The sequence below is a fragment of the Hyla sarda genome, unplaced genomic scaffold (genome assembly GCF_029499605.1).
Source record: "Hyla sarda isolate aHylSar1 unplaced genomic scaffold, aHylSar1.hap1 scaffold_603, whole genome shotgun sequence".
NCBI classification, from domain to species: Eukaryota; Metazoa; Chordata; class Amphibia; order Anura; family Hylidae; genus Hyla; species Hyla sarda.
This window is the reverse complement of record NW_026610618.1, coordinates 1-22,942: the sequence shown is the minus strand read 5'-3', so window position 1 is coordinate 22,942 and position 22,942 is coordinate 1. Positions and strand designations below refer to the sequence as shown.

At 46.1% G+C, this 22,942-nt stretch overlaps 10 non-coding genes across 10 annotated transcripts; all 10 read right to left on the bottom strand.

Moving 5' to 3' along the window:
• Window positions 1–2,042: 2,042 nt before the first annotated feature.
• LOC130340846 (U2 spliceosomal RNA) lies at window positions 2,043–2,233 on the bottom strand. The gene has a single exon (XR_008880884.1). It is a non-coding gene; the product is annotated as a U2 spliceosomal RNA (small nuclear RNA).
• A 2,088-nt stretch (window positions 2,234–4,321) lies between these two features.
• Window positions 4,322–4,512, bottom strand: LOC130340845 (U2 spliceosomal RNA). The gene has a single exon (XR_008880883.1). It is a non-coding gene; the product is annotated as a U2 spliceosomal RNA (small nuclear RNA).
• A 2,085-nt stretch (window positions 4,513–6,597) lies between these two features.
• On the bottom strand, window positions 6,598–6,788 carry LOC130340844 (U2 spliceosomal RNA). Its single transcript, XR_008880882.1, has one exon. It is a non-coding gene; the product is annotated as a U2 spliceosomal RNA (small nuclear RNA).
• A 2,096-nt stretch (window positions 6,789–8,884) lies between these two features.
• On the bottom strand, window positions 8,885–9,075 carry LOC130340863 (U2 spliceosomal RNA). Its single transcript, XR_008880899.1, has one exon. It is a non-coding gene; the product is annotated as a U2 spliceosomal RNA (small nuclear RNA).
• Window positions 9,076–11,161: 2,086 nt separating this feature from the next.
• On the bottom strand, window positions 11,162–11,352 carry LOC130340840 (U2 spliceosomal RNA). The gene has a single exon (XR_008880881.1). It is a non-coding gene; the product is annotated as a U2 spliceosomal RNA (small nuclear RNA).
• Window positions 11,353–13,444: 2,092 nt separating this feature from the next.
• On the bottom strand, window positions 13,445–13,635 carry LOC130340851 (U2 spliceosomal RNA). Its single transcript, XR_008880888.1, has one exon. It is a non-coding gene; the product is annotated as a U2 spliceosomal RNA (small nuclear RNA).
• A 2,084-nt stretch (window positions 13,636–15,719) lies between these two features.
• On the bottom strand, window positions 15,720–15,910 carry LOC130340828 (U2 spliceosomal RNA). The gene has a single exon (XR_008880875.1). It is a non-coding gene; the product is annotated as a U2 spliceosomal RNA (small nuclear RNA).
• A 2,088-nt stretch (window positions 15,911–17,998) lies between these two features.
• LOC130340816 (U2 spliceosomal RNA) lies at window positions 17,999–18,189 on the bottom strand. Its single transcript, XR_008880864.1, has one exon. It is a non-coding gene; the product is annotated as a U2 spliceosomal RNA (small nuclear RNA).
• A 2,088-nt stretch (window positions 18,190–20,277) lies between these two features.
• On the bottom strand, window positions 20,278–20,468 carry LOC130340803 (U2 spliceosomal RNA). The gene has a single exon (XR_008880853.1). It is a non-coding gene; the product is annotated as a U2 spliceosomal RNA (small nuclear RNA).
• Window positions 20,469–22,558: 2,090 nt separating this feature from the next.
• On the bottom strand, window positions 22,559–22,749 carry LOC130340887 (U2 spliceosomal RNA). Its single transcript, XR_008880921.1, has one exon. It is a non-coding gene; the product is annotated as a U2 spliceosomal RNA (small nuclear RNA).
• Between the last annotated feature and the right edge of the window lie 193 nt (window positions 22,750–22,942).

The following is a 22,942-nucleotide window of genomic DNA, read 5'->3' as shown; positions in this document are numbered from 1 at the left end:
TCAGGGAGGCTGCCAGACAATTTTCCATGCACACTCTGGGCTGGGGGGCAGTCAACCACCAGTACACACAGCAGAACCTAAACCCATACCATTATTGCTAAGCAGCAAGACAGGGGCCCATTGCAGGGGCCCATTGCACTCCCACGGGGCCTTTTTAAATGCAATCCATAACCCGGATTTGCCAGGAACCCTTCTTACTCCTCCTACTTGCATGTGACACTGGGCTTAGGATCTGCATAGGAAACACACACACAAGCACACACCTACCTTTGTTGCCTGCAGATGCCTCCTTGGCTGTCCCCAAACGGTATCAAACCAACACCCACGGGAAGCTGTAAGCATAGAGGACATGCCTGCACCCCATTGGACTTACCTGTGTGGGTTAAATCCGGGTTATTTGACAACCTATGGCGGTGATGGTTCTGCTCAGGCAGAGCAGTGCTGATGCTCCTCATAAAGCTGTCGCTGCTGTGAAGGTTCTAGGTGACATCACAAATCCCTTTGGTTACATACACAACAAAGCTGGGTTGTTGTTGTTTACACTCTGCAAGGCCTGTGGAAGTGAGTGACATCATAGCACTGTAGTTCTGAGGGTTCAAGATGGATGCAACAATCTCCTGTTGCTTCTATGAAGGCCGTAATAGACGACATCACCAAACAGCTCCATAGTCACATACACAGCAAAGGAGAGATGTTGTTTACACCTAGTGATGTCAGTGGTATTGAGTGACATCACAGCACAGTGCTAAGGCTCCTGGGCCTGGACACAGCAGCGGCTGCAATATCTCAACGGAGAATACGTTTATATCTATGTGTGTGTGTGCGCATATATATATATATATATATATATATATATATATATATATATATATATTCTCCGCCGAAATCACTTTTAAACCCATTTCCACCTTTTTTTCCCTTCTCTTCCTCTTACTTTTTTTTCACGTTTTTTTACGTTTTTCTCCTTTTCGCCTCTTTTCTGGGCGTATTATTCTTCTTTTTCTTCTTTTTTTTCGTCTAATGCATACCCCATCAGTGCAGCAATGCTTATTCAATACCGCCAGCAGATGGAGACACTGGGGGATAATTTTCTAAGGATTTATACTGATTTTTCCTGTCTGAATTTGTCGCACAGAAAGTTGCAGGCCAAATATGTGTGACATTTCTGCGACTTTAGCTTCTAGAGCATTTTTACAACATTATACATAGGTGCTGAATACATAAAAAGCGACTGTTCAGCGACAGACAAGTCGCATCGGCTGAAAGTAGGCCAGAATGTCAGTCCATGTTGGAGCAGGTTTAGATACAGTCTAAAGCATAGATCTCAAAGTCTGTGCACAGAATTTAGCAAGGGCCTCGCACCTTCTGATGCATCAGGTAGGTGCACAATAGCATAGCCTAACCCTCTGTACTTTGGTCTATATTGATGCGGGACATAGACAGCCAGCTGATGACCAATCCATTAGTGCAATGGATGGCTGGAAGCATTTGTCTTTGCCTTTGCAATACCACAGAAGCAATGCATGGTCAATGTACAGCAATGACACACCTGTGTGAACAGCCAGGAGACCCCCCCCCCATGTTATGTTACATAGTTACATAGTTAGTACGGTCGAAAAAAGACATATGTCCATCACGTTCAACCAGGGAATTAAGGGGTAGGGGTGTGGCGCGATATTGGGGAAGGGATGAGATTTTATATTTCTTCATAAGCATTAATCTTATTTTGTCAATTAGGAACATTCAGCACCCACCCGCTATCAAGGCAGCTGCCTATCATGTCATGCCCTACCTGCACAGGTGTGCTGGCTACTCAAATGATCCAATTAAGGAGGCCATTTAGTCAGCAGCAGCAGAAGTCCTGTGCCTGGACGCTCCAACAGGGGCCAGACACAAGCAGAAGCAGAAGCAGCAGAAGCAGCAGCAGCACCACCTTTTGTTTTTTGGCTGCAGCAGCAGCAAGGCCCACAGGGCTGGCTAGCTGGCTAGCCAGCAAGCAGGTAGCAATGAAAGTAGGAATCTTTCTTTTTAACCCTGTAAGGGGGTGGTGCACTGTACCCGAAGATACTGCCATATCGGGTCAATGCATAGGGCGACGGAAGCAAGCTTCGAAATCGGCCCCCGTTCTCAAAAATCCATTTAATATATGGTCCCCAGATAGGGGACGTATCAGATATTAAACTGATAAGAACAGATACTACACTTGATCTTAGCCAAAAGGCCGAGAAGCGATAACCGTGAAAGGGGCGGGCCCAACAAGGTCCCCTTCATGGGCACTATCACTGCTTGCTGTCAGGGAGGCTGCCAGACAATTTTCCATGCACACTCTGGGCTGGGGGGCAGTCAACCACCAGTACACACAGCAGAACCTAAACCCATACCATTATTGCTAAGCAGCAAGACAGGGGCCCATTGCACTCCCACGGGGCCTTTTTAAATGCAATCCATAACCCGGATTTGCCAGGAACCCTTCTTACTCCTCCTACTTGCATGTGACACTGGGCTTAGGATCTGCATAGGAAACACACACACAAGCACACACCTACCTTTGTTGCCTGCAGATGCCTCCTTGGCTGTCCCCAAACGGTATCAAACCAACACCCACGGGAAGCTGTAAGCATAGAGGACATGCCTGCACCCCATTGGACTTACCTGTGTGGGTTAAATCCGGGTTATTTGACAACCTATGGCGGTGATGGTTCTGCTCAGGCAGAGCAGTGCTGATGCTCCTCATAAAGCTGTCGCTGCTGTGAAGGTTCTAGGTGACATCACAAATCCCTTTGGTTACATACACAACAAAGCTGGGTTGTTGTTGTTTACACTCTGCAAGGCCTGTGGAAGTGAGTGACATCATAGCACTGTAGTTCTGAGGGTTCAAGATGGATGCAACAATCTCCTGTTGCTTCTATGAAGGCCGTAATAGACGACATCACCAAACAGCTCCATAGTCACATACACAGCAAAGGAGAGATGTTGTTTACACCTAGTGATGTCAGTGGTATTGAGTGACATCACAGCACAGTGCTAAGGCTCCTGGGCCTGGACACAGCAGCGGCTGCAATATCTCAACGGAGAATACGTTTATATCTATGTGTGTGTGTGCGCATATATATATATATATATATATATATATATATATATATATATATATTTCTCCGCCGAAATCACTTTTAAACCCATTTCCACCTTTTTTTCCCTTCTCTTCCTCTTACTTTTTTTTCACGTTTTTTTACGTTTTTCTCCTTTTCGCCTCTTTTCTGGGCGTATTATTCTTCTTTTTCTTCTTTTTTTTCGTCTAATGCATACCCCATCAGTGCAGCAATGCTTATTCAATACCGCCAGCAGATGGAGACACTGGGGGATAATTTTCTAAGGATTTATACTGATTTTTCCTGTCTGAATTTGTCGCACAGAAAGTTGCAGGCCAAATATGTGTGACATTTCTGCGACTTTAGCTTCTAGAGCATTTTTACAACATTATACATAGGTGCTGAATACATAAAAAGCGACTGTTCAGCGACAGACAAGTCGCATCGGCTGAAAGTAGGCCAGAATGTCAGTCCATGTTGGAGCAGGTTTAGATACAGTCTAAAGCATAGATCTCAAAGTCTGTGCACAGAATTTAGCAAGGGCCTCGCACCTTCTGATGCATCAGGTAGGTGCACAATAGCATAGCCTAACCCTCTGTACTTTGGTCTATATTGATGCGGGACATAGACAGCCAGCTGATGACCAATCCATTAGTGCAATGGATGGCTGGAAGCATTTGTCTTTGCCTTTGCAATACCACAGAAGCAATGCATGGTCAATGTACAGCAATGACACACCTGTGTGAACAGCCAGGAGACCCCCCCCCCCATGTTATGTTACATAGTTACATAGTTAGTACGGTCGAAAAAAGACATATGTCCATCACGTTCAACCAGGGAATTAAGGGGTAGGGGTGTGGCGCGATATTGGGGAAGGGATGAGATTTTATATTTCTTCATAAGCATTAATCTTATTTTGTCAATTAGGAACATTCAGCACCCACCCGCTATCAAGGCAGCTGCCTATCATGTCATGCCCTACCTGCACAGGTGTGCTGGCTACTCAAATGATCCAATTAAGGAGGCCATTTAGTCAGCAGCAGCAGAAGTCCTGTGCCTGGACGCTCCAACAGGGGCCAGACACAAGCAGAAGCAGAAGCAGCAGAAGCAGCAGCAGCACCACCTTTTGTTTTTTGGCTGCAGCAGCAGCAAGGCCCACAGGGCTGGCTAGCTGGCTAGCCAGCAAGCAGGTAGCAATGAAAGTAGGAATCTTTCTTTTTAACCCTGTAAGGGGGTGGTGCACTGTACCCGAAGATACTGCCATATCGGGTCAATGCATAGGGCGACGGAAGCAAGCTTCGAAATCGGCCCCCGTTCTCAAAAATCCATTTAATATATGGTCCCCAGATAGGGGACGTATCAGATATTAAACTGATAAGAACAGATACTACACTTGATCTTAGCCAAAAGGCCGAGAAGCGATAACCGTGAAAGGGGCGGGCCCAACAAGGTCCCCTTCATGGGCACTATCACTGCTTGCTGTCAGGGAGGCTGCCAGACAATTTTCCATGCACACTCTGGGCTGGGGGGCAGTCAACCACCAGTACACACAGCAGAACCTAAACCCATACCATTATTGCTAAGCAGCAAGACAGGGGCCCATTGCACTCCCACGGGGCCTTTTTAAATGCAATCCATAACCCGGATTTGCCAGGAACCCTTCTTACTCCTCCTACTTGCATGTGACACTGGGCTTAGGATCTGCATAGGAAACACACACACAAGCACACACCTACCTTTGTTGCCTGCAGATGCCTCCTTGGCTGTCCCCAAACGGTATCAAACCAACACCCACGGGAAGCTGTAAGCATAGAGGACATGCCTGCACCCCATTGGACTTACCTGTGTGGGTTAAATCCGGGTTATTTGACAACCTATGGCGGTGATGGTTCTGCTCAGGCAGAGCAGTGCTGATGCTCCTCATAAAGCTGTCGCTGCTGTGAAGGTTCTAGGTGACATCACAAATCCCTTTGGTTACATACACAACAAAGCTGGGTTGTTGTTGTTTACACTCTGCAAGGCCTGTGGAAGTGAGTGACATCATAGCACTGTAGTTCTGAGGGTTCAAGATGGATGCAACAATCTCCTGTTGCTTCTATGAAGGCCGTAATAGACGACATCACCAAACAGCTCCATAGTCACATACACAGCAAAGGAGAGATGTTGTTTACACCTAGTGATGTCAGTGGTATTGAGTGACATCACAGCACAGTGCTAAGGCTCCTGGGCCTGGACACAGCAGCGGCTGCAATATCTCAACGGAGAATACGTTTATATCTATGTGTGTGTGTGCGCATATATATATATATATATATATATATATATATATATATATATATTTCTCCGCCGAAATCACTTTTAAACCCATTTCCACCTTTTTTTCCCTTCTCTTCCTCTTACTTTTTTTTCACGTTTTTTTACGTTTTTCTCCTTTTCGCCTCTTTTCTGGGCGTATTATTCTTCTTTTTCTTCTTTTTTTTCGTCTAATGCATACCCCATCAGTGCAGCAATGCTTATTCAATACCGCCAGCAGATGGAGACACTGGGGGATAATTTTCTAAGGATTTATACTGATTTTTCCTGTCTGAATTTGTCGCACAGAAAGTTGCAGGCCAAATATGTGTGACATTTCTGCGACTTTAGCTTCTAGAGCATTTTTACAACATTATACATAGGTGCTGAATACATAAAAAGTGACTGTTCAGCGACAGACAAGTCGCATCGGCTGAAAGTAGGCCAGAATGTCAGTCCATGTTGGAGCAGGTTTAGATACAGTCTAAAGCATAGATCTCAAAGTCTGTGCACAGAATTTAGCAAGGGCCTCGCACCTTCTGATGCATCAGGTAGGTGCACAATAGCATAGCCTAACCCTCTGTACTTTGGTCTATATTGATGCGGGACATAGACAGCCAGCTGATGACCAATCCATTAGTGCAATGGATGGCTGGAAGCATTTGTCTTTGCCTTTGCAATACCACAGAAGCAATGCATGGTCAATGTACAGCAATGACACACCTGTGTGAACAGCCAGGAGACCCCCCCCCCATGTTATGTTACATAGTTACATAGTTAGTACGGTCGAAAAAAGACATATGTCCATCACGTTCAACCAGGGAATTAAGGGGTAGGGGTGTGGCGCGATATTGGGGAAGGGATGAGATTTTATATTTCTTCATAAGCATTAATCTTATTTTGTCAATTAGGAACATTCAGCACCCACCCGCTATCAAGGCAGCTGCCTATCATGTCATGCCCTACCTGCACAGGTGTGCTGGCTACTCAAATGATCCAATTAAGGAGGCCATTTAGTCAGCAGCAGCAGAAGTCCTGTGCCTGGACGCTCCAACAGGGGCCAGACACAAGCAGAAGCAGAAGCAGCAGAAGCAGCAGCAGCACCACCTTTTGTTTTTTGGCTGCAGCAGCAGCAAGGCCCACAGGGCTGGCTAGCTGGCTAGCCAGCAAGCAGGTAGCAATGAAAGTAGGAATCTTTCTTTTTAACCCTGTAAGGGGGTGGTGCACTGTACCCGAAGATACTGCCATATCGGGTCAATGCATAGGGCGACGGAAGCAAGCTTCGAAATCGGCCCCCGTTCTCAAAAATCCATTTAATATATGGTCCCCAGATAGGGGACGTATCAGATATTAAACTGATAAGAACAGATACTACACTTGATCTTAGCCAAAAGGCCGAGAAGCGATAACCGTGAAAGGGGCGGGCCCAACAAGGTCCCCTTCATGGGCACTATCACTGCTTGCTGTCAGGGAGGCTGCCAGACAATTTTCCATGCACACTCTGGGCTGGGGGGCAGTCAACCACCAGTACACACAGCAGAACCTAAACCCATACCATTATTGCTAAGCAGCAAGACAGGGGCCCATTGCACTCCCACGGGGCCTTTTTAAATGCAATCCATAACCCGGATTTGCCAGGAACCCTTCTTACTCCTCCTACTTGCATGTGACACTGGGCTTAGGATCTGCATAGGAAACACACACACAAGCACACACCTACCTTTGTTGCCTGCAGATGCCTCCTTGGCTGTCCCCAAACGGTATCAAACCAACACCCACAGGAAGCTGTAAGCATAGAGGACATGCCTGCACCCCATTGGACTTACCTGTGTGGGTTAAATCCGGGTTATTTGACAACCTATGGCGGTGATGGTTCTGCTCAGGCAGAGCAGTGCTGATGCTCCTCATAAAGCTGTCGCTGCTGTGAAGGTTCTAGGTGACATCACAAATCCCTTTGGTTACATACACAACAAAGCTGGGTTGTTGTTGTTTACACTCTGCAAGGCCTGTGGAAGTGAGTGACATCATAGCACTGTAGTTCTGAGGGTTCAAGATGGATGCAACAATCTCCTGTTGCTTCTATGAAGGCCGTAATAGACGACATCACCAAACAGCTCCATAGTCACATACACAGCAAAGGAGAGATGTTGTTTACACCTAGTGATGTCAGTGGTATTGAGTGACATCACAGCACAGTGCTAAGGCTCCTGGGCCTGGACACAGCAGCGGCTGCAATATCTCAACGGAGAATACGTTTATATCTATGTGTGTGTGTGCGCATATATATATATATATATATATATATATATATATATATATATATATATATATATTTCTCCGCCGAAATCACTTTTAAACCCATTTCCACCTTTTTTTCCCTTCTCTTCCTCTTACTTTTTTTTCACGTTTTTTTACGTTTTTCTCCTTTTCGCCTCTTTTCTGGGCGTATTATTCTTCTTTTTCTTCTTTTTTTTTCGTCTAATGCATACCCCATCAGTGCAGCAATGCTTATTCAATACCGCCAGCAGATGGAGACACTGGGGGATAATTTTCTAAGGATTTATACTGATTTTTCCTGTCTGAATTTGTCGCACAGAAAGTTGCAGGCCAAATATGTGTGACATTTCTGCGACTTTAGCTTCTAGAGCATTTTTACAACATTATACATAGGTGCTGAATACATAAAAAGCGACTGTTCAGCGACAGACAAGTCGCATCGGCTGAAAGTAGGCCAGAATGTCAGTCCATGTTGGAGCAGGTTTAGATACAGTCTAAAGCATAGATCTCAAAGTCTGTGCACAGAATTTAGCAAGGGCCTCGCACCTTCTGATGCATCAGGTAGGTGCACAATAGCATAGCCTAACCCTCTGTACTTTGGTCTATATTGATGCGGGACATAGACAGCCAGCTGATGACCAATCCATTAGTGCAATGGATGGCTGGAAGCATTTGTCTTTGCCTTTGCAATACCACAGAAGCAATGCATGGTCAATGTACAGCAATGACACACCTGTGTGAACAGCCAGGAGACCCCCCCCCCATGTTATGTTACATAGTTACATAGTTAGTACGGTCGAAAAAAGACATATGTCCATCACGTTCAACCAGGGAATTAAGGGGTAGGGGTGTGGCGCGATATTGGGGAAGGGATGAGATTTTATATTTCTTCATAAGCATTAATCTTATTTTGTCAATTAGGAACATTCAGCACCCACCCGCTATCAAGGCAGCTGCCTATCATGTCATGCCCTACCTGCACAGGTGTGCTGGCTACTCAAATGATCCAATTAAGGAGGCCATTTAGTCAGCAGCAGCAGAAGTCCTGTGCCTGGACGCTCCAACAGGGGCCAGACACAAGCAGAAGCAGAAGCAGCAGAAGCAGCAGCAGCACCACCTTTTGTTTTTTGGCTGCAGCAGCAGCAAGGCCCACAGGGCTGGCTAGCTGGCTAGCCAGCAAGCAGGTAGCAATGAAAGTAGGAATCTTTCTTTTTAACCCTGTAAGGGGGTGGTGCACTGTACCCGAAGATACTGCCATATCGGGTCAATGCATAGGGCGACGGAAGCAAGCTTCGAAATCAGCCCCCGTTCTCAAAAATCCATTTAATATATGGTCCCCAGATAGGGGACGTATCAGATATTAAACTGATAAGAACAGATACTACACTTGATCTTAGCCAAAAGGCCGAGAAGCGATAACCGTGAAAGGGGCGGGCCCAACAAGGTCCCCTTCATGGGCACTATCACTGCTTGCTGTCAGGGAGGCTGCCAGACAATTTTCCATGCACACTCTGGGCTGGGGGGCAGTCAACCACCAGTACACACAGCAGAACCTAAACCCATACCATTATTGCTAAGCAGCAAGACAGGGGCCCATTGCACTCCCACGGGGCCTTTTTAAATGCAATCCATAACCCGGATTTGCCAGGAACCCTTCTTACTCCTCCTACTTGCATGTGACACTGGGCTTAGGATCTGCATAGGAAACACACACACAAGCACACACCTACCTTTGTTGCCTGCAGATGCCTCCTTGGCTGTCCCCAAACGGTATCAAACCAACACCCACGGGAAGCTGTAAGCATAGAGGACATGCCTGCACCCCATTGGACTTACCTGTGTGGGTTAAATCCGGGTTATTTGACAACCTATGGCGGTGATGGTTCTGCTCAGGCAGAGCAGTGCTGATGCTCCTCATAAAGCTGTCGCTGCTGTGAAGGTTCTAGGTGACATCACAAATCCCTTTGGTTACATACACAACAAAGCTGGGTTGTTGTTGTTTACACTCTGCAAGGCCTGTGGAAGTGAGTGACATCATAGCACTGTAGTTCTGAGGGTTCAAGATGGATGCAACAATCTCCTGTTGCTTCTATGAAGGCCGTAATAGACGACATCACCAAACAGCTCCATAGTCACATACACAGCAAAGGAGAGATGTTGTTTACACCTAGTGATGTCAGTGGTATTGAGTGACATCACAGCACAGTGCTAAGGCTCCTGGGCCTGGACACAGCAGCGGCTGCAATATCTCAACGGAGAATACGTTTATATCTATGTGTGTGTGTGTGCCCATATATATATATATATATATATATATATATATATATATATATATTTCTCCGCCGAAATCACTTTTAAACCCATTTCCACCTTTTTTTCCCTTCTCTTCCTCTTACTTTTTTTTCACGTTTTTTTACGTTTTTCTCCTTTTCGCCTCTTTTCTGGGCGTATTATTCTTCTTTTTCTTCTTTTTTTTCGTCTAATGCATACCCCATCAGTGCAGCAATGCTTATTCAATACCGCCAGCAGATGGAGACACTGGGGGATAATTTTCTAAGGATTTATACTGATTTTTCCTGTCTGAATTTGTCGCACAGAAAGTTGCAGGCCAAATATGTGTGACATTTCTGCGACTTTAGCTTCTAGAGCATTTTTACAACATTATACATAGGTGCTGAATACATAAAAAGCGACTGTTCAGCGACAGACAAGTCGCATCGGCTGAAAGTAGGCCAGAATGTCAGTCCATGTTGGAGCAGGTTTAGATACAGTCTAAAGCATAGATCTCAAAGTCTGTGCACAGAATTTAGCAAGGGCCTCGCACCTTCTGATGCATCAGGTAGGTGCACAATAGCATAGCCTAACCCTCTGTACTTTGGTCTATATTGATGCGGGACATAGACAGCCAGCTGATGACCAATCCATTAGTGCAATGGATGGCTGGAAGCATTTGTCTTTGCCTTTGCAATACCACAGAAGCAATGCATGGTCAATGTACAGCAATGACACACCTGTGTGAACAGCCAGGAGACCCCCCCCCATGTTATGTTACATAGTTACATAGTTAGTACGGTCGAAAAAAGACATATGTCCATCACGTTCAACCAGGGAATTAAGGGGTAGGGGTGTGGCGCGATATTGGGGAAGGGATGAGATTTTATATTTCTTCATAAGCATTAATCTTATTTTGTCAATTTGGAACATTCAGCACCCACCCGCTATCAAGGCAGCTGCCTATCATGTCATGCCCTACCTGCACAGGTGTGCTGGCTACTCAAATGATCCAATTAAGGAGGCCATTTAGTCAGCAGCAGCAGAAGTCCTGTGCCTGGACGCTCCAACAGGGGCCAGACACAAGCAGAAGCAGAAGCAGCAGAAGCAGCAGCAGCACCACCTTTTGTTTTTTGGCTGCAGCAGCAGCAAGGCCCACAGGGCTGGCTAGCTGGCTAGCCAGCAAGCAGGTAGCAATGAAAGTAGGAATCTTTCTTTTTAACCCTGTAAGGGGGTGGTGCACTGTACCCGAAGATACTGCCATATCGGGTCAATGCATAGGGCGACGGAAGCAAGCTTCGAAATCGGCCCCCGTTCTCAAAAATCCATTTAATATATGGTCCCCAGATAGGGGACGTATCAGATATTAAACTGATAAGAACAGATACTACACTTGATCTTAGCCAAAAGGCCGAGAAGCGATAACCGTGAAAGGGGCGGGCCCAACAAGGTCCCCTTCATGGGCACTATCACTGCTTGCTGTCAGGGAGGCTGCCAGACAATTTTCCATGCACACTCTGGGCTGGGGGGCAGTCAACCACCAGTACACACAGCAGAACCTAAACCCATACCATTATTGCTAAGCAGCAAGACAGGGGCCCATTGCACTCCCACGGGGCCTTTTTAAATGCAATCCATAACCCGGATTTGCCAGGAACCCTTCTTACTCCTCCTACTTGCATGTGACACTGGGCTTAGGATCTGCATAGGAAACACACACACAAGCACACACCTACCTTTGTTGCCTGCAGATGCCTCCTTGGCTGTCCCCAAACGGTATCAAACCAACACCCACAGGAAGCTGTAAGCATAGAGGACATGCCTGCACCCCATTGGACTTACCTGTGTGGGTTAAATCCGGGTTATTTGACAACCTATGGCGGTGATGGTTCTGCTCAGGCAGAGCAGTGCTGATGCTCCTCATAAAGCTGTCGCTGCTGTGAAGGTTCTAGGTGACATCACAAATCCCTTTGGTTACATACACAACAAAGCTGGGTTGTTGTTGTTTACACTCTGCAAGGCCTGTGGAAGTGAGTGACATCATAGCACTGTAGTTCTGAGGGTTCAAGATGGATGCAACAATCTCCTGTTGCTTCTATGAAGGCCGTAATAGACGACATCACCAAACAGCTCCATAGTCACATACACAGCAAAGGAGAGATGTTGTTTACACCTAGTGATGTCAGTGGTATTGAGTGACATCACAGCACAGTGCTAAGGCTCCTGGGCCTGGACACAGCAGCGGCTGCAATATCTCAACGGAGAATACGTTTATATCTATGTGTGTGTGTGCGCATATATATATATATATATATATATATATATATATATATATATATATATATTTCTCCGCCGAAATCACTTTTAAACCCATTTCCACCTTTTTTTCCCTTCTCTTCCTCTTACTTTTTTTTCACGTTTTTTTACGTTTTTCTCCTTTTCGCCTCTTTTCTGGGCGTATTATTCTTCTTTTTCTTCTTTTTTTTTCGTCTAATGCATACCCCATCAGTGCAGCAATGCTTATTCAATACCGCCAGCAGATGGAGACACTGGGGGATAATTTTCTAAGGATTTATACTGATTTTTCCTGTCTGAATTTGTCGCACAGAAAGTTGCAGGCCAAATATGTGTGACATTTCTGCGACTTTAGCTTCTAGAGCATTTTTACAACATTATACATAGGTGCTGAATACATAAAAAGCGACTGTTCAGCGACAGACAAGTCGCATCGGCTGAAAGTAGGCCAGAATGTCAGTCCATGTTGGAGCAGGTTTAGATACAGTCTAAAGCATAGATCTCAAAGTCTGTGCACAGAATTTAGCAAGGGCCTCGCACCTTCTGATGCATCAGGTAGGTGCACAATAGCATAGCCTAACCCTCTGTACTTTGGTCTATATTGATGCGGGACATAGACAGCCAGCTGATGACCAATCCATTAGTGCAATGGATGGCTGGAAGCATTTGTCTTTGCCTTTGCAATACCACAGAAGCAATGCATGGTCAATGTACAGCAATGACACACCTGTGTGAACAGCCAGGAGACCCCCCCCCCATGTTATGTTACATAGTTACATAGTTAGTACGGTCGAAAAAAGACATATGTCCATCACGTTCAACCAGGGAATTAAGGGGTAGGGGTGTGGCGCGATATTGGGGAAGGGATGAGATTTTATATTTCTTCATAAGCATTAATCTTATTTTGTCAATTAGGAACATTCAGCACCCACCCGCTATCAAGGCAGCTGCCTATCATGTCATGCCCTACCTGCACAGGTGTGCTGGCTACTCAAATGATCCAATTAAGGAGGCCATTTAGTCAGCAGCAGCAGAAGTCCTGTGCCTGGACGCTCCAACAGGGGCCAGACACAAGCAGAAGCAGAAGCAGCAGAAGCAGCAGCAGCACCACCTTTTGTTTTTTGGCTGCAGCAGCAGCAAGGCCCACAGGGCTGGCTAGCTGGCTAGCCAGCAAGCAGGTAGCAATGAAAGTAGGAATCTTTCTTTTTAACCCTGTAAGGGGGTGGTGCACTGTACCCGAAGATACTGCCATATCGGGTCAATGCATAGGGCGACGGAAGCAAGCTTCGAAATCAGCCCCCGTTCTCAAAAATCCATTTAATATATGGTCCCCAGATAGGGGACGTATCAGATATTAAACTGATAAGAACAGATACTACACTTGATCTTAGCCAAAAGGCCGAGAAGCGATAACCGTGAAAGGGGCGGGCCCAACAAGGTCCCCTTCATGGGCACTATCACTGCTTGCTGTCAGGGAGGCTGCCAGACAATTTTCCATGCACACTCTGGGCTGGGGGGCAGTCAACCACCAGTACACACAGCAGAACCTAAACCCATACCATTATTGCTAAGCAGCAAGACAGGGGCCCATTGCACTCCCACGGGGCCTTTTTAAATGCAATCCATAACCCGGATTTGCCAGGAACCCTTCTTACTCCTCCTACTTGCATGTGACACTGGGCTTAGGATCTGCATAGGAAACACACACACAAGCACACACCTACCTTTGTTGCCTGCAGATGCCTCCTTGGCTGTCCCCAAACGGTATCAAACCAACACCCACGGGAAGCTGTAAGCATAGAGGACATGCCTGCACCCCATTGGACTTACCTGTGTGGGTTAAATCCGGGTTATTTGACAACCTATGGCGGTGATGGTTCTGCTCAGGCAGAGCAGTGCTGATGCTCCTCATAAAGCTGTCGCTGCTGTGAAGGTTCTAGGTGACATCACAAATCCCTTTGGTTACATACACAACAAAGCTGGGTTGTTGTTGTTTACACTCTGCAAGGCCTGTGGAAGTGAGTGACATCATAGCACTGTAGTTCTGAGGGTTCAAGATGGATGCAACAATCTCCTGTTGCTTCTATGAAGGCCGTAATAGACGACATCACCAAACAGCTCCATAGTCACATACACAGCAAAGGAGAGATGTTGTTTACACCTAGTGATGTCAGTGGTATTGAGTGACATCACAGCACAGTGCTAAGGCTCCTGGGCCTGGACACAGCAGCGGCTGCAATATCTCAACGGAGAATACGTTTATATCTATGTGTGTGTGTGTGCCCATATATATATATATATATATATATATATATATATATATATATTTCTCCGCCGAAATCACTTTTAAACCCATTTCCACCTTTTTTTCCCTTCTCTTCCTCTTACTTTTTTTTCACGTTTTTTTACGTTTTTCTCCTTTTCGCCTCTTTTCTGGGCGTATTATTCTTCTTTTTCTTCTTTTTTTTCGTCTAATGCATACCCCATCAGTGCAGCAATGCTTATTCAATACCGCCAGCAGATGGAGACACTGGGGGATAATTTTCTAAGGATTTATACTGATTTTTCCTGTCTGAATTTGTCGCACAGAAAGTTGCAGGCCAAATATGTGTGACATTTCTGCGACTTTAGCTTCTAGAGCATTTTTACAACATTATACATAGGTGCTGAATACATAAAAAGCGACTGTTCAGCGACAGACAAGTCGCATCGGCTGAAAGTAGGCCAGAATGTCAGTCCATGTTGGAGCAGGTTTAGATACAGTCTAAAGCATAGATCTCAAAGTCTGTGCACAGAATTTAGCAAGGGCCTCGCACCTTCTGATGCATCAGGTAGGTGCACAATAGCATAGCCTAACCCTCTGTACTTTGGTCTATATTGATGCGGGACATAGACAGCCAGCTGATGACCAATCCATTAGTGCAATGGATGGCTGGAAGCATTTGTCTTTGCCTTTGCAATACCACAGAAGCAATGCATGGTCAATGTACAGCAATGACACACCTGTGTGAACAGCCAGGAGACCCCCCCCCATGTTATGTTACATAGTTACATAGTTAGTACGGTCGAAAAAAGACATATGTCCATCACGTTCAACCAGGGAATTAAGGGGTAGGGGTGTGGCGCGATATTGGGGAAGGGATGAGATTTTATATTTCTTCATAAGCATTAATCTTATTTTGTCAATTTGGAACATTCAGCACCCACCCGCTATCAAGGCAGCTGCCTATCATGTCATGCCCTACCTGCACAGGTGTGCTGGCTACTCAAATGATCCAATTAAGGAGGCCATTTAGTCAGCAGCAGCAGAAGTCCTGTGCCTGGACGCTCCAACAGGGGCCAGACACAAGCAGAAGCAGAAGCAGCAGAAGCAGCAGCAGCACCGCCTTTTGTTTTTTGGCTGCAGCAGCAGCAAGGCCCACAGGGCTGGCTAGCTGGCTAGCCAGCAAGCAGGTAGCAATGAAAGTAGGAATCTTTCTTTTTAACCCTGTAAGGGGGTGGTGCACTGTACCCGAAGATACTGCCATATCGGGTCAATGCATAGGGCGACGGAAGCAAGCTTCGAAATCGGCCCCCGTTCTCAAAAATCCATTTAATATATGGTCCCCAGATAGGGGACGTATCAGATATTAAACTGATAAGAACAGATACTACACTTGATCTTAGCCAAAAGGCCGAGAAGCGATAACCGTGAAAGGGGCGGGCCCAACAAGGTCCCCTTCATGGGCACTATCACTGCTTGCTGTCAGGGAGGCTGCCAGACAATTTTCCATGCACACTCTGGGCTGGGGGGCAGTCAACCACCAGTACACACAGCAGAACCTAAACCCATACCATTATTGCTAAGCAGCAAGACAGGGGCCCATTGCACTCCCACGGGGCCTTTTTAAATGCAATCCATAACCCGGATTTGCCAGGAACCCTTCTTACTCCTCCTACTTGCATGTGACACTGGGCTTAGGATCTGCATAGGAAACACACACACAAGCACACACCTACCTTTGTTGCCTGCAGATGCCTCCTTGGCTGTCCCCAAACGGTATCAAACCAACACCCACGGGAAGCTGTAAGCATAGAGGACATGCCTGCACCCCATTGGACTTACCTGTGTGGGTTAAATCCGGGTTATTTGACAACCTATGGCGGTGATGGTTCTGCTCAGGCAGAGCAGTGCTGATGCTCCTCATAAAGCTGTCGCTGCTGTGAAGGTTCTAGGTGACATCACAAATCCCTTTGGTTACATACACAACAAAGCTGGGTTGTTGTTGTTTACACTCTGCAAGGCCTGTGGAAGTGAGTGACATCATAGCACTGTAGTTCTGAGGGTTCAAGATGGATGCAACAATCTCCTGTTGCTTCTATGAAGGCCGTAATAGACGACATCACCAAACAGCTCCATAGTCACATACACAGCAAAGGAGAGATGTTGTTTACACCTAGTGATGTCAGTGGTATTGAGTGACATCACAGCACAGTGCTAAGGCTCCTGGGCCTGGACACAGCAGCGGCTGCAATATCTCAACGGAGAATACGTTTATATCTATGTGTGTGTGTGCGCATATATATATATATATATATATATATATATATATATATATATATATTTCTCCGCCGAAATCACTTTTAAACCCATTTCCACCTTTTTTTCCCTTCTCTTCCTCTTACTTTTTTTTCACGTTTTTTTACGTTTTTCTCCTTTTCGCCTCTTTTCTGGGCGTATTATTCTTCTTTTTCTTCTTTTTTTTCGTCTAATGCATACCCCATCAGTGCAGCAATGCTTATTCAATACCGCCAGCAGATGGAGACACTGGGGGATAATTTTCTAAGGATTTATACTGATTTTTCCTGTCTGAATTTGTCGCACAGAAAGTTGCAGGCCAAATATGTGTGACATTTCTGCGACTTTAGCTTCTAGAGCATTTTTACAACATTATACATAGGTGCTGAATACATAAAAAGCGACTGTTCAGCGACAGACAAGTCGCATCGGCTGAAAGTAGGCCAGAATGTCAGTCCATGTTGGAGCAGGTTTAGATACAGTCTAAAGCATAGATCTCAAAGTCTGTGCACAGAATTTAGCAAGGGCCTCGCACCTTCTGATGCATCAGGTAGGTGCACAATAGCATAGCCTAACCCTCTGTACTTTGGTCTATATTGATGCGGGACATAGACAGCCAGCTGATGACCAATCCATTAGTGCAATGGATGGCTGGAAGCATTTGTCTTTGCCTTTGCAATACCACAGAAGCAATGCATGGTCAATGTACAGCAATGACACACCTGTGTGAACAGCCAGGAGACCCCCCCCCCCATGTTATGTTACATAGTTACATAGTTAGTACGGTCGAAAAAAGACATATGTCCATCACGTTCAACCAGGGAATTAAGGGGTAGGGGTGTGGCGCGATATTGGGGAAGGGATGAGATTTTATATTTCTTCATAAGCATTAATCTTATTTTGTCAATTAGGAACATTCAGCACCCACCCGCTATCAAGGCAGCTGCCTATCATGTCATGCCCTACCTGCACAGGTGTGCTGGCTACTCAAATGATCCAATTAAGGAGGCCATTTAGTCAGCAGCAGCAGAAGTCCTGTGCCTGGACGCTCCAACAGGGGCCAGACACAAGCAGAAGCAGAAGCAGCAGAAGCAGCAGCAGCACCACCTTTTGTTTTTTGGCTGCAGCAGCAGCAAGGCCCACAGGGCTGGCTAGCTGGCTAGCCAGCAAGCAGGTAGCAATGAAAGTAGGAATCTTTCTTTTTAACCCTGTAAGGGGGTGGTGCACTGTACCCGAAGATACTGCCATATCGGGTCAATGCATAGGGCGACGGAAGCAAGCTTCGAAATCGGCCCCCGTTCTCAAAAATCCATTTAATATATGGTCCCCAGATAGGGGACGTATCAGATATTAAACTGATAAGAACAGATACTACACTTGATCTTAGCCAAAAGGCCGAGAAGCGATAACCGTGAAAGGGGCGGGCCCAACAAGGTCCCCTTCATGGGCACTATCACTGCTTGCTGTCAGGGAGGCTGCCAGACAATTTTCCATGCACACTCTGGGCTGGGGGGCAGTCAACCACCAGTACACACAGCAGAACCTAAACCCATACCATTATTGCTAAGCAGCAAGACAGGGGCCCATTGCACTCCCACGGGGCCTTTTTAAATGCAATCCATAACCCGGATTTGCCAGGAACCCTTCTTACTCCTCCTACTTGCATGTGACACTGGGCTTAGGATCTGCATAGGAAACACACACACAAGCACACACCTACCTTTGTTGCCTGCAGATGCCTCCTTGGCTGTCCCCAAACGGTATCAAACCAACACCCACGGGAAGCTGTAAGCATAGAGGACATGCCTGCACCCCATTGGACTTACCTGTGTGGGTTAAATCCGGGTTATTTGACAACCTATGGCGGTGATGGTTCTGCTCAGGCAGAGCAGTGCTGATGCTCCTCATAAAGCTGTCGCTGCTGTGAAGGTTCTAGGTGACATCACAAATCCCTTTGGTTACATACACAACAAAGCTGGGTTGTTGTTGTTTACACTCTGCAAGGCCTGTGGAAGTGAGTGACATCATAGCACTGTAGTTCTGAGGGTTCAAGATGGATGCAACAATCTCCTGTTGCTTCTATGAAGGCCGTAATAGACGACATCACCAAACAGCTCCATAGTCACATACACAGCAAAGGAGAGATGTTGTTTACACCTAGTGATGTCAGTGGTATTGAGTGACATCACAGCACAGTGCTAAGGCTCCTGGGCCTGGACACAGCAGCGGCTGCAATATCTCAACGGAGAATACGTTTATATCTATGTGTGTGTGTGCGCATATATATATATATATATATATATATATATATATATATATATATATTTCTCCGCCGAAATCACTTTTAAACCCATTTCCACCTTTTTTTCCCTTCTCTTCCTCTTACTTTTTTTTCACGTTTTTTTACGTTTTTCTCCTTTTCGCCTCTTTTCTGGGCGTATTATTCTTCTTTTTCTTCTTTTTTTTCGTCTAATGCATACCCCATCAGTGCAGCAATGCTTATTCAATACCGCCAGCAGATGGAGACACTGGGGGATAATTTTCTAAGGATTTATACTGATTTTTCCTGTCTGAATTTGTCGCACAGAAAGTTGCAGGCCAAATATGTGTGACATTTCTGCGACTTTAGCTTCTAGAGCATTTTTACAACATTATACATAGGTGCTGAATACATAAAAAGCGACTGTTCAGCGACAGACAAGTCGCATCGGCTGAAAGTAGGCCAGAATGTCAGTCCATGTTGGAGCAGGTTTAGATACAGTCTAAAGCATAGATCTCAAAGTCTGTGCACAGAATTTAGCAAGGGCCTCGCACCTTCTGATGCATCAGGTAGGTGCACAATAGCATAGCCTAACCCTCTGTACTTTGGTCTATATTGATGCGGGACATAGACAGCCAGCTGATGACCAATCCATTAGTGCAATGGATGGCTGGAAGCATTTGTCTTTGCCTTTGCAATACCACAGAAGCAATGCATGGTCAATGTACAGCAATGACACACCTGTGTGAACAGCCAGGAGACCCCCCCCCCCCCCCCCATGTTATGTTACATAGTTACATAGTTAGTACGGTCGAAAAAAGACATATGTCCATCACGTTCAACCAGGGAATTAAGGGGTAGGGGTGTGGCGCGATATTGGGGAAGGGATGAGATTTTATATTTCTTCATAAGCATTAATCTTATTTTGTCAATTAGGAACATTCAGCACCCACCCGCTATCAAGGCAGCTGCCTATCATGTCATGCCCTACCTGCACAGGTGTGCTGGCTACTCAAATGATCCAATTAAGGAGGCCATTTAGTCAGCAGCAGCAGAAGTCCTGTGCCTGGACGCTCCAACAGGGGCCAGACACAAGCAGAAGCAGCAGAAGCAGCAGCAGCACCACCTTTTGTTTTTTGGCTGCAGCAGCAGCAAGGCCCACAGGGCTGGCTAGCTGGCTAGCCAGCAAGCAGGTAGCAATGAAAGTAGGAATCTTTCTTTTTAACCCTGTAAGGGGGTGGTGCACTGTACCCGAAGATACTGCCATATCGGGTCAATGCATAGGGCGACGGAAGCAAGCTTCGAAATCGGCCCCCGTTCTCAAAAATCCATTTAATATATGGTCCCCAGATAGGGGACGTATCAGATATTAAACTGATAAGAACAGATACTACACTTGATCTTAGCCAAAAGGCCGAGAAGCGATAACCGTGAAAGGGGCGGGCCCAACAAGGTCCCCTTCATGGGCACTATCACTGCTTGCTGTCAGGGAGGCTGCCAGACAATTTTCCATGCACACTCTGGGCTGGGGGGCAGTCAACCACCAGTACACACAGCAGAACCTAAACCCATACCATTATTGCTAAGCAGCAAGACAGGGGCCCATTGCACTCCCACGGGGCCTTTTTAAATGCAATCCATAACCCGGATTTGCCAGGAACCCTTCTTACTCCTCCTACTTGCATGTGACACTGGGCTTAGGATCTGCATAGGAAACACACACACAAGCACACACCTACCTTTGTTGCCTGCAGATGCCTCCTTGGCTGTCCCCAAACGGTATCAAACCAACACCCACGGGAAGCTGTAAGCATAGAGGACATGCCTGCACCCCATTGGACTTACCTGTGTGGGTTAAATCCGGGTTATTTGACAACCTATGGCGGTGATGGTTCTGCTCAGGCAGAGCAGTGCTGATGCTCCTCATAAAGCTGTCGCTGCTGTGAAGGTTCTAGGTGACATCACAAATCCCTTTGGTTACATACACAACAAAGCTGGGTTGTTGTTGTTTACACTCTGCAAGGCCTGTGGAAGTGAGTGACATCATAGCACTGTAGTTCTGAGGGTTCAAGATGGATGCAACAATCTCCTGTTGCTTCTATGAAGGCCGTAATAGACGACATCACCAAACAGCTCCATAGTCACATACACAGCAAAGGAGAGATGTTGTTTACACCTAGTGATGTCAGTGGTATTGAGTGACATCACAGCACAGTGCTAAGGCTCCTGGGCCTGGACACAGCAGCGGCTGCAATATCTCAACGGAGAATACGTTTATATCTATGTGTGTGTGTGCGCATATATATATATATATATATATATATATATATATATATATATATTTCTCCGCCGAAATCACTTTTAAACCCATTTCCACCTTTTTTTCCCTTCTCTTCCTCTTACTTTTTTTTCACGTTTTTTTACGTTTTTCTCCTTTTCGCCTCTTTTCTGGGCGTATTATTCTTCTTTTTCTTCTTTTTTTTCGTCTAATGCATACCCCATCAGTGCAGCAATGCTTATTCAATACCGCCAGCAGATGGAGACACTGGGGGATAATTTTCTAAGGATTTATACTGATTTTTCCTGTCTGAATTTGTCGCACAGAAAGTTGCAGGCCAAATATGTGTGACATTTCTGCGACTTTAGCTTCTAGAGCATTTTTACAACATTATACATAGGTGCTGAATACATAAAAAGCGACTGTTCAGCGACAGACAAGTCGCATCGGCTGAAAGTAGGCCAGAATGTCAGTCCATGTTGGAGCAGGTTTAGATACAGTCTAAAGCATAGATCTCAAAGTCTGTGCACAGAATTTAGCAAGGGCCTCGCACCTTCTGATGCATCAGGTAGGTGCACAATAGCATAGCCTAACCCTCTGTACTTTGGTCTATATTGATGCGGGACATAGACAGCCAGCTGATGACCAATCCATTAGTGCAATGGATGGCTGGAAGCATTTGTCTTTGCCTTTGCAATACCACAGAAGCAATGCATGGTCAATGTACAGCAATGACACACCTGTGTGAACAGCCAGGAGACCCCCCCCCCCCCCCATGTTATGTTACATAGTTACATAGTTAGTACGGTCGAAAAAAGACATATGTCCATCACGTTCAACCAGGGAATTAAGGGGTAGGAGTGTGGCGCGATATTGGGGAAGGGATGAGATTTTATATTTCTTCATAAGCATTAATCTTATTTTGTCAATTAGGAACATTCAGCACCCACCCGCTATCAAGGCAGCTGCCTATCATGTCATGCCCTACCTGCACAGGTGTGCTGGCTACTCAAATGATCCAATTAAGGAGGCCATTTAGTCAGCAGCAGCAGAAGTCCTGTGCCTGGACGCTCCAACAGGGGCCAGACACAAGCAGAAGCAGAAGCAGCAGAAGCAGCAGCAGCACCACCTTTTGTTTTTTGGCTGCAGCAGCAGCAAGGCCCACAGGGCTGGCTAGCTGGCTAGCCAGCAAGCAGGTAGCAATGAAAGTAGGAATCTTTCTTTTTAACCCTGTAAGGGGGTGGTGCACTGTACCCGAAGATACTGCCATATCGGGTCAATGCATAGGGCGACGGAAGCAAGCTTCGAAATCGGCCCCCGTTCTCAAAAATCCATTTAATATATGGTCCCCAGATAGGGGACGTATCAGATATTAAACTGATAAGAACAGATACTACACTTGATCTTAGCCAAAAGGCCGAGAAGCGATAACCGTGAAAGGGGCGGGCCCAACAAGGTCCCCTTCATGGGCACTATCACTGCTTGCTGTCAGGGAGGCTGCCAGACAATTTTCCATGCACACTCTGGGCTGGGGGGCAGTCAACCACCAGTACACACAGCAGAACCTAAACCCATACCATTATTGCTAAGCAGCAAGACAGGGGCCCATTGCACTCCCACGG